Raw genomic sequence first — 9336 nt, 5'->3', positions numbered from 1 at the left:
AACAGACCCCCACTTAAACATGCTTCTGTAAATAGGGAGAGTTCATGAAAAGGGACTTAGGTATCAGACAGAACAAGCCAGTTGGCGGGGCTGGGGGTGTCATGGAAACAGCTTGGCCTCAGGAATAACTACAACCTGAATGCAGCCAGAACTCTTTCCACACTCATCTCCGAATCTCTCAGATTCGGAGTATCTTAGACTCCATTTTTCTCAGAGGGGCAGAATAAGTTTCTTCACATGGCAGAAAACTTGACTGCCAACAGTCATGAGAAAAGATTGAACACAGAGCCAAGATCAAAAGCCATGGGGCTGGACTCAGTTTGAATCAGTTACCAAACTTGAGACCAGTAACTGTCATCAGAAATAAGTGCATATAGTGGCCCCAGAGCAAGCACGGGGATCAGGCTGTGGAGACAATCCCTGAAGAAGAGGAATTATAATCCCAGAAAAAGTGGTGAAAGGCATTGAGACTTTAATATACCACTACCAGCTTCCAACAATGACCCTCGATGTGAAAGGTCACCACCAGTCAGAATTAGAAAAGCCCGTATAGAACTCAGAGGGAAAAACTAAAAGAAAAATTATTTCAGAAATAAAGACTAAATAACAAGGATTACAAGAATAAATGTACACAGTAATGAATGATTTGAAAGTAATAGAAAGTGAAGGCAGAAAAAAATTTTTAAATCAAAAGATGCAAGAAAGAAAGAATGCAAAAGAAAGTGACAAATACAGAAGATGGCCAAAAAAAAAAATCACATATGGATAATAGAAGTTCGTAAAAAACAAACAACACCAACAACAAAAAACAAGACTGAAATAAAACGAATACAAAAAACTAATTCAAGAACTCTGTCTAGAAATAAAATAAATAATATTTTAAACTACATTTTAAAAGTACACACCAGGGGTGCCTGGGTGGCTTAGCTGGTTGAGATTCCAACTCTTGATTTCAGTTCAGGTCATGATCCCAGGGTCATGGGATCTAGCCCTGTGTGGGGCTCTGCACTGAGCGTGGAGCCTACTTAAGATTCTCTCTCCCCACCTCTGCCGCTTTCTCCTGCTCATGCTCTCTCTCTAAAAAACAAAACTAGGGGCGCCTGGGTGGCTCAGTCGGTTAAGCGTCCGACTTCGGCTCAGGTCACGATCTCGTGGTCCGTGAGTTCGAGCCCCACGTCGGGCTCTGGGCTGATGGCTCAGAGCCTGGAGCCTGCTTCGGATTCTGTGTCTCCCTCTCTCTCTGCCCCTCCCCCGTTCATGCTCTGTCTCTCTCTGTCTCAAAAATAAATAAACGTTTAAAAAAAATTAAAAAAAATAAAATAAAAAACAAAATTAAACTAAACTAAAAAATTAAAAACTAAATTAATTAAATTTAAAAAGTACATCCCATGTACTTGAGAATATCAATCCAAACCACCAACCCCGAGAATATTATAGTGAAATTATAGGACGTTAAATATACAGAAATAATGCTTTGAGCATCTAAGCAGAAAGAACAAATAACTTACAAGCAAAAGAGAAGAATTTTTTTTTTCAAAAGTAACACTTTACACCAGAAGAGAATGAAGTAACATATCTAAGATAATCAAAGAAAAAACGTGAGGCAAAGATTTTACACCCAGAGAAAATGTACTTTCAAAAAAGGAATGCAGATAAATTGTTATCAACATTCAAGAACTCAGGGAATCTTGTTCTCATGGGTCCTTCCTGAGGAATCTACTAAAGAACAGACTTCAAAAAACTAATATTACTAAAGAAACATTAACATAAGTACTGGTTGGTAAGATTAAACAGAACTATTTGCAGAATTAAGACAAAAATGAAGGTAAAAAGGAAGAGAATATTGGACATAAAGGCCATATGTTTAGAAAATGTAGATATAGTACAACTACCAAAAAATAGCAGTGATATGGAAAAAATATTCAAAATAATTTATACTTAGTAATTATATCGCCCTGGCAATATCATTATCGTTATCTTGAGACTGCTATGTGGAATAAAGTGTGTAATTATAAGATATTCAAAAATTCTATTATTCTGTTAAAAATTAGGGAGTCCTTAAAAACTAGGGAGTTTAGTGTAGGAAGAAAGAAGATACAGATATAAAACAGAAGAGGTTAAGGGGATGCCTGGGTGGCTCAGTCGGTTAAGTGTCCACCTTCGGCTCAGGTCAAGATCTCACTGTTTGTGAGTTCAAGCCCCACATCAGGCTATCTGCTGTCAGCACAGAGCCCACTTCATGTCCTCTGTCCCCTTCTCTCTCTGCCCCTGCCCTGCTCACTCTGCAAAAATAAACATAAAAAAAAAGAGGTTATATAAAAAATCCTGTAGTCTTGAATTTTTGGAAGTAATAAAGTGTTTAAATACCTGTGTGTGTGTGTGTGTGTGTGTGTGTGTGTGTGTTGTGTACTTTTTAGCTTTGTCCACTGAAAAGGTCTAGAAACTATTACCAATCTAGTAGCAATAGGCACTTTTTGTACCCATGTGTTCTTAAGATACCATTTCCCATTACAAGAAGTCAGGGCTGTTTTGAGCAATAGCTGATTCCAGGTATAGGGCAGGACAGCTACAGTAAGAACCTAGAATAACCTATACTGAAGAGTTATCGCAAGAAGTCTGGTCAAAGGGGAGAGAAAATGATTTCTCTTGTGACCTGATCTTAGGTTTCGTCTATATTTTTCCTCAGAGTAAAAGACTGCTATGATCTGAATGTTTATGTCCCGAGGATACAGCAAAAAGTCGGCAGTCTGCAACCCAAAAGAGGGCTTTCACCAGAACCCTACCACTCTGGCACCCTGATCCTGGACATGCAGCCTCCAGACCGTGAGAAATAAATATTGTTTATAAGCCATCCCGTCTATGATATTTTGTTACAGTGGGCCAGATAGACTAAGACAATTAGTAATTTGTAATAGCTTCTATTCATCTCTTCAGATGATTAGAGCCTCTTCACCCCCTGAACCATACCTGGAAAACACGACTGATGCTTACTCACCTTACTTTTAAGAATAAAATACATCCACTTAGGATGTAGGAAGCTGGTAAGAGTATTACTCTCAACTTTACAGCAAAAAAAAACAAAAAACAAAAAACAGATAATCTGCAAAATCACAACTTTTCTTGAATTTACCAAATAACTCAAGTCACATGGCAACCAAACAATCTGAAATCTAAAGTAAACGATTGGCTTCAGGGATGGATGGGAAGCCAGTAATGTTCACCGTGCCAGAGGATGAGAGGAAGAAAGGGCCACTATAAAGAACAGTGAGAATTCAGCTAGATTTTTAAATTAACTGCTTAAGGCCAAGTGTAGGCCAGGACGAAAATAACATAACCATGGGAGCTACAGACACATGAGAAAATACAGGCTCTCTCATGGACCCAACTGGGTGCTCACAAGAAAAATTGGTGGCAGAGACAAAGGTCTGAGAAATCCTCCCTCAGATGCATATCCAGGAGAGAGAAAAGAAAGAGCTGTGGAGAGGTGGCTTAAGCGTCCGACTCTTGGTTTTGGCTCAGGTTGTGATCTCTCAGTTTGTGGGTCCGTGGGTTCTTGGGAGCCCCGCACCAGGCTCCACACTGACAGTGTGGAGCCTGCTTCAGATGCTCTGTCTCCCTCTCTCTCTGCCCCTTCCCCGTTCATGCTCTCTCTCTCTCTCAAAATAAATAAATAAACTTTAAAAAAAAAAAAAAAGCTGTGGAAAGGCACAAAAGTTAGTCTGGGTTCTTCTCCCCTGTCTCACCTGTGGGGAAAAAGCCTTCAGGCACTGAGAGGAAATCAATAAATCATCTTTAGGTCACAAGTCAAGACCCATTAAGGCTAAAAGACAAGAGAGAACAACAACCCTCCCACCTCTAGAAGAGGCAAGAGTACAGTTAAGCCAAAAGTGGAAGAAGGAGCAGGATTCCTGAGAAGACTCCCCTATGAGTCAGGGACCTGTGCTTGCCTACGACTGAGGTTAAATCAGAAAGGTAGAGAATGCAATCTGTCCACTACCACAGCCTAGCAAGCATCAAGCAACAGCAGTCTTCTGCTGGGGAGATTTAAGAGAATGGAGAAAAAACTTCCTCTAAGGTGCAAGCAGAAAGGGAAGACTTAAAACTGAGAGCAGAGTAGGGGCACCTGGGTGGCTCAGTCAGTGAAGCATCCGACTTTGGCTCAGGTCATGATCTCATGATTTGTGGGTTCAAGCTCCACATCAGGCTCTGTGCTGACAGCTCAGAGCCTAGAGCCTGCTTCGGATTCTGTGTCTGCCTCTCTCTCTCCTTCTCTCTCTTGCTCTGTCTCAAAAATGAATACATGTGAAAGAAAAATTAAAAAAAAAAAACTGAGCATGGCGTAAACGTTAAGAAAAAAAGAAACCTTGGCCAACTCAAAGCAAGCTAGAAGGATTGGAAGTCTGTAGTGCACTGAGGCTAAGCAAAGCAAAAACAAAACCCAAAGTCAAGTCAACACGTAACTAGGTTGATTTAACCTGCCACACTGAAAGCCTAGTAAATGATATGGTATGCCTGTTTCCAAACATTACTATTTACCCCAGACTGTACTGTTCTATACAAGACCTTTGGCTTTCATCCAAAAATAACAAAGCACACAAAGAAGCAAAGTCACCATCAAGAGACAAAGCAATTGGCAGAACTGAACTTAGCTGTGACACACTGGTTTAAATAATTATGATTAATCTGTTAAAGGCTCTAATAGACATAACACAGGATGTTAACTATACTGGCCTTAAAAGAATTTTTTAAAAGGTTCTAGACAGCATGTATGAATACACAGGTAAGTAAATTCAGCAGAAAAAAATGGAAACCATAATAAAGAATCAAATGGAAATGCTAGAAATAAAAAATAACAGAGATGAAGAATGTTTTTGATTGACTCATTAGTAGATGCAACACAGCTGAGGAAAAGACATGTCAATAGAAATTTCCCAAACCAAAACACAAAAAGAAAAAAAGAAGAAATATTTGCAGAGATAATGGCTGATATTTTTCAAGGTCAATAAAAATTTTAAAAAACACATACCCAAGAAGTTTAGAGAACACTAAGCAAGACAAACCAAAATTAATAACAAAACAAATTCCTAGACATTTATTCAAACTGTCAAAAACCAAAAATATCTCTCTCTGTCTCAAAAATAAATAAACGTTAAAAAAAAAATTAAAAAAAAAAAAAAAACCAAAAATAAAGAGAAATTTTGAGGGCAGTTAATGTAAAAAATCATACCACATACAGAAAAACAGCGATTAGAATTACAGTAGATTTATCAGAATTTAGGCAAGCCTGAAGAAAATGTATATGTGTGTGTGTGTGTGTGTGTGTTTGTGTGTATCTATATATATATATACATACATATATATATATATATATATATATATATATATAGACCAAAGGACAATATGCAAGGTCAAATGTATAGTGTATATCCCTTAATCAACTCAAGGTAGATTTGTAAATCGATTCCCCTAATAGACTCAATTATGTAATTCAAACTCTGCCAATGACCTATGTTGAGACAGATCCAAAGCTCCCTCAGGCCTACCTGAGTCCTCTGCTTACCCTGTATGAAGGTTAATTTTATGTATCAAATTAACTGAGCCACCAAGTACCCAGATATTTGGTCATCAAATGTTATTCTGGGTGTTTCTGTGATGGTGTTTTTGAATTGGATTAACATTTAACTCAGTAGACTTAGTAAAGCAGATTGTTCTCCTTAATGTGGGTAGGTCTGTTCTAATAAGTTGAAGCCTTGATGAGAACGAAAGGCAGACCCTACACCAACTAAAAGACAAGACTCCTGCCTAATGGCCTTTGAACTGAGTACATTAGCTCTTCCTGTTTCTACAGTAGCCTGAAGTCTTCAGACTCAAACAGGGACAACAGCTCTGCAGATCTGGGACTTGCCAGCCTCCATAATCACTTAAACCAGTTCATTTAAACAGATAGATGATAGATAACAGACAGAGATCCTATCACTCCTGTTCTCTGTAGAACCATAACCAAACTAGATGCAAAGGAACTTGAATGAGCCAGTTCTTAAATAAAAGTTTAAAGAGGCCTTCTTCCAGTTAATACTGTTTTTCATCCACACCAGAAAAAAACACTGTCCTTCCTTTTAATGATATCTTATTCATAAGCCCTTTGGAAATAATATAATAAATGTAAAAGGAGGACCCTTTGGATGCACCTAGGGGGCTGAGTCGACTAAGCATCCGACTCTGGCTCACGTCATGATCTCGTGGTTTGTGAGTTTGAACCCCACGTAGGGCTCTATGCTGGCAGCTCAGAGCCTAGAGCTTCTTTGTATTCTGTGTCTCCTTCTCTCACCGCCCCTCCCCCACTCACATTCTGTTTCTCTCTCTCTCAAAACAATAAACATTAAAAACTTTTTTTCATAAAAATTAAAAATCAAGAAAATAAAAAGAGGGCCTTTAGGGAATAAAAATCTACTTTTATCCTAAGTGATTTGAAACTAACTAATACAGCACAGAGAAAAGTACTTATTTTCCATTGGAAATTCTCGCAGTATCACCTTTACAAAGAATTATTTAATACTTCGGTGGAACTGATAACGAAGATGGTGGTGGTAAAGATGATGATGACGATGTGGGTGGCTCAGAATGTAAGTTTCCATGATATTTCTCACTGAGATATTTCTTTTAGTGTCTGAAAAGCGCTGATAAGATAGAGAATGAGCTGAACAAATCAACCTAAGTTACGATGATCCCATTATTAGTTTTATATCAAACGTTCCTGCATGGAAAATTACTTACCCTGCAAAAAATGTTGGTCAGTGAATTTAACTTGAACCCTCGCTAAAGTCTGAGAGTTAGTTAGGAGATTTAGTAGGATAAGTTTGTGTGAATGGCTGGGCATTTTTTTATTACCGATTATTTTATTATTTCATGGCACCATGCCCAACTCTAGGTTTTCGCCAGTGTGGAAATAACGATTTTCCACTAAAAGGAAGTAACAGGGACTGTTTGAAGATTCGTGACTGTGTTTTTTATGTACAGCCTTGAATCTGAATCAGGAGTGTGTCCCGATAAAATGTGCATAGTTAACGTTTGCTTTGTTTTTAAGGAGAAAAGTGTTATGAATGCACGAACATTGTGCTAAGTATCTTGGCCGTTTTCACAATATTCGCAGAAGCTAAACGACATTCTAACCCTGAATGTAGGGATAACGCTCAACATGATTATGTCTACTAACTCCACCAATTATCCTTTCCCAACTTCACCTGAAAGGATAGACATTGCAGTGGTAATGGTACAAAAAATGGAACTCAGTCACCAAACTTTCATTTAACAACAGCAAAAGACAACAAAGAAATTAGCAACCTTTAACAATGTAATACAGTTTATACAGATAAACATGCAATAAGTTTTGAGGAAAAAAATCTAGAAAAATGTGACATCCTTATTCCATCCCTTGTTTTCATTTCTCCCCAGTAGGTTTGTTTACCTCTAGAAATGTTATTTCTTTATCTGACCTGAAATAATATGGTTTACTTAGGAAAATGTGAGAATTATACCGCTGAGAGAAATGATCGTACAATTTTCTTAATATCCCCCCCCCACTTTTCAAGATTGATCTCAGCACAGAGTCACTGGCTCCATTTCATTTTAAAACTGAGAACTTAAAGCAAATGACATTTATCTAGGAGAGGTGCCAAGCAGGAAAGAGTAAAGAAAGCCATTTTAGAGTCCTGTGCTCATTCAGGAAAAACATCACCTGATGTTATCTGAGACACAGTATTTTTTTAATGTTTACTTGTTTATTTTGAGGGGGGAGGGGCAGAGAGAATCCCAAGCAGGCTCTGTAATGTCAACACAGAGCCCGACACCCGGGGCTCAATTTCACAAACCATGAGATCATGACTTGAGCCAAAATCGAGTTGGATGCTTCACCAACTGAGACACCCAAGTGCCCCTGAAACAGAGTGTTTTAGGTTGTATCTAAATGTCCATAGAATGTGCTGAAGAATGGAATAGTCATCAGTCAACTGGCTCTTTCGCTTACATAATGCCAAGCAATTACTTTTGGCTTGTTTATTTATTACTTATTTATTTATTTTTACTCAAAGTTGAATCCACCCACAGCTAGGATGCGAACTTTTCTAGTCTTGTTTGAAAGACAGGTTCTTGAGGAAAACAGTCAGAAATCTTTATTCGATGTGACTAAGGCACTTCTTAAAAGGAGCAGACTCACCTTAAGAGTAGAGCATCAGTCAACTAGGCCCAATGGCAAAGCCTCAGCGATGATGGGAGACATGAAAATTTACATATGGCCAGAGTCGGCCACTTAGCATATACAATCTATAAGAAAGGAGTTTTTGTTCCTCGTAGTGTTTTCAGCACCTGGAAAAATGCCTACCACAATAGTAAATTCTCATTAAATATAAATATTGAATGAATGAATGATTGAATCCTCGGTCCAGTTCTTCATAGAATTGCATTTGAGTCAAGGTGTTTTAACTATGGTGATCTGTAAGTGGAGAGACAGAGGAGAGAAAGATTGTGAGCAGAAACGTAGAATTATTATCTCTCTGTTTCTATGTTTTGCCCAACTGTTGGGGCAAAAAGCAGAAGGACATTCTGCCTTTCTGTAGTAAATCCCATGGTGCATTTCCCAGATTCCTTCTTTCAGGATAAGAGTGACTGACTCCCCCAACTGCTGGAAATATTCGCTGATGATTCATGGATGGATCCTTCCTTAGGAATTGCCCGCAGTGAAAGGTAGCTCTCTCCCTGCCAGGGTAGCCCACTTCCAATAATGGGTCAAGATGAGGGTACACAGGGGTGCCTGGGTGGCTTGGTCGGTTAAGCGTCCGACTTCGGCTCAGGTCATGATCTCACGGTCCGTGAGTTCAAGCCCCGCGTCGGGCTCTGTGCTGACAGCTCAGAGCCTGGAGCCTGTTTCAGATTCTGTGTCTCCCTCTCTCTCTGCTCCTCCCCTGTTCATGCTCTGTCTCTCTCTGTCTCAAAAATGAATAAACGTTAAAAAAAAATTAAAAAAAAAAAAAAAAAAGGTTGAGGGTACACAGCCTGGTCCCTTGCCTTAATGCAGGTCATATCTGAATGATCATCCCAGCTCCCAAGATCCTGCATTGCAGTTCAATTTCTGCCTCTGCTAGTTCTGCCTCTTTTACTTCACTACCAGGGTAGCTGCTGAGAACACCCTTCAATTAACCTTTGCAGGCAGAGGTCCATATCAGAGTCTGTTTTCAGGGAACCTAAGTCTCCCTCAATAAGATAAAAAAAGAAGGAGGAAGAAGCACCTATCCCACTTTATTTCTAGAACCACATCATGCTTTCACCAAAATAATATAGTTA

This window comes from Panthera onca, chromosome B1 (assembly GCF_046562875.1).
Source record: "Panthera onca isolate mPanOnc1 chromosome B1, mPanOnc1 haplotype 2, whole genome shotgun sequence".
In the NCBI taxonomy this organism is placed as follows: domain Eukaryota; kingdom Metazoa; phylum Chordata; class Mammalia; order Carnivora; family Felidae; genus Panthera; species Panthera onca.
Note: the sequence above shows the minus strand (reverse complement) of the source record.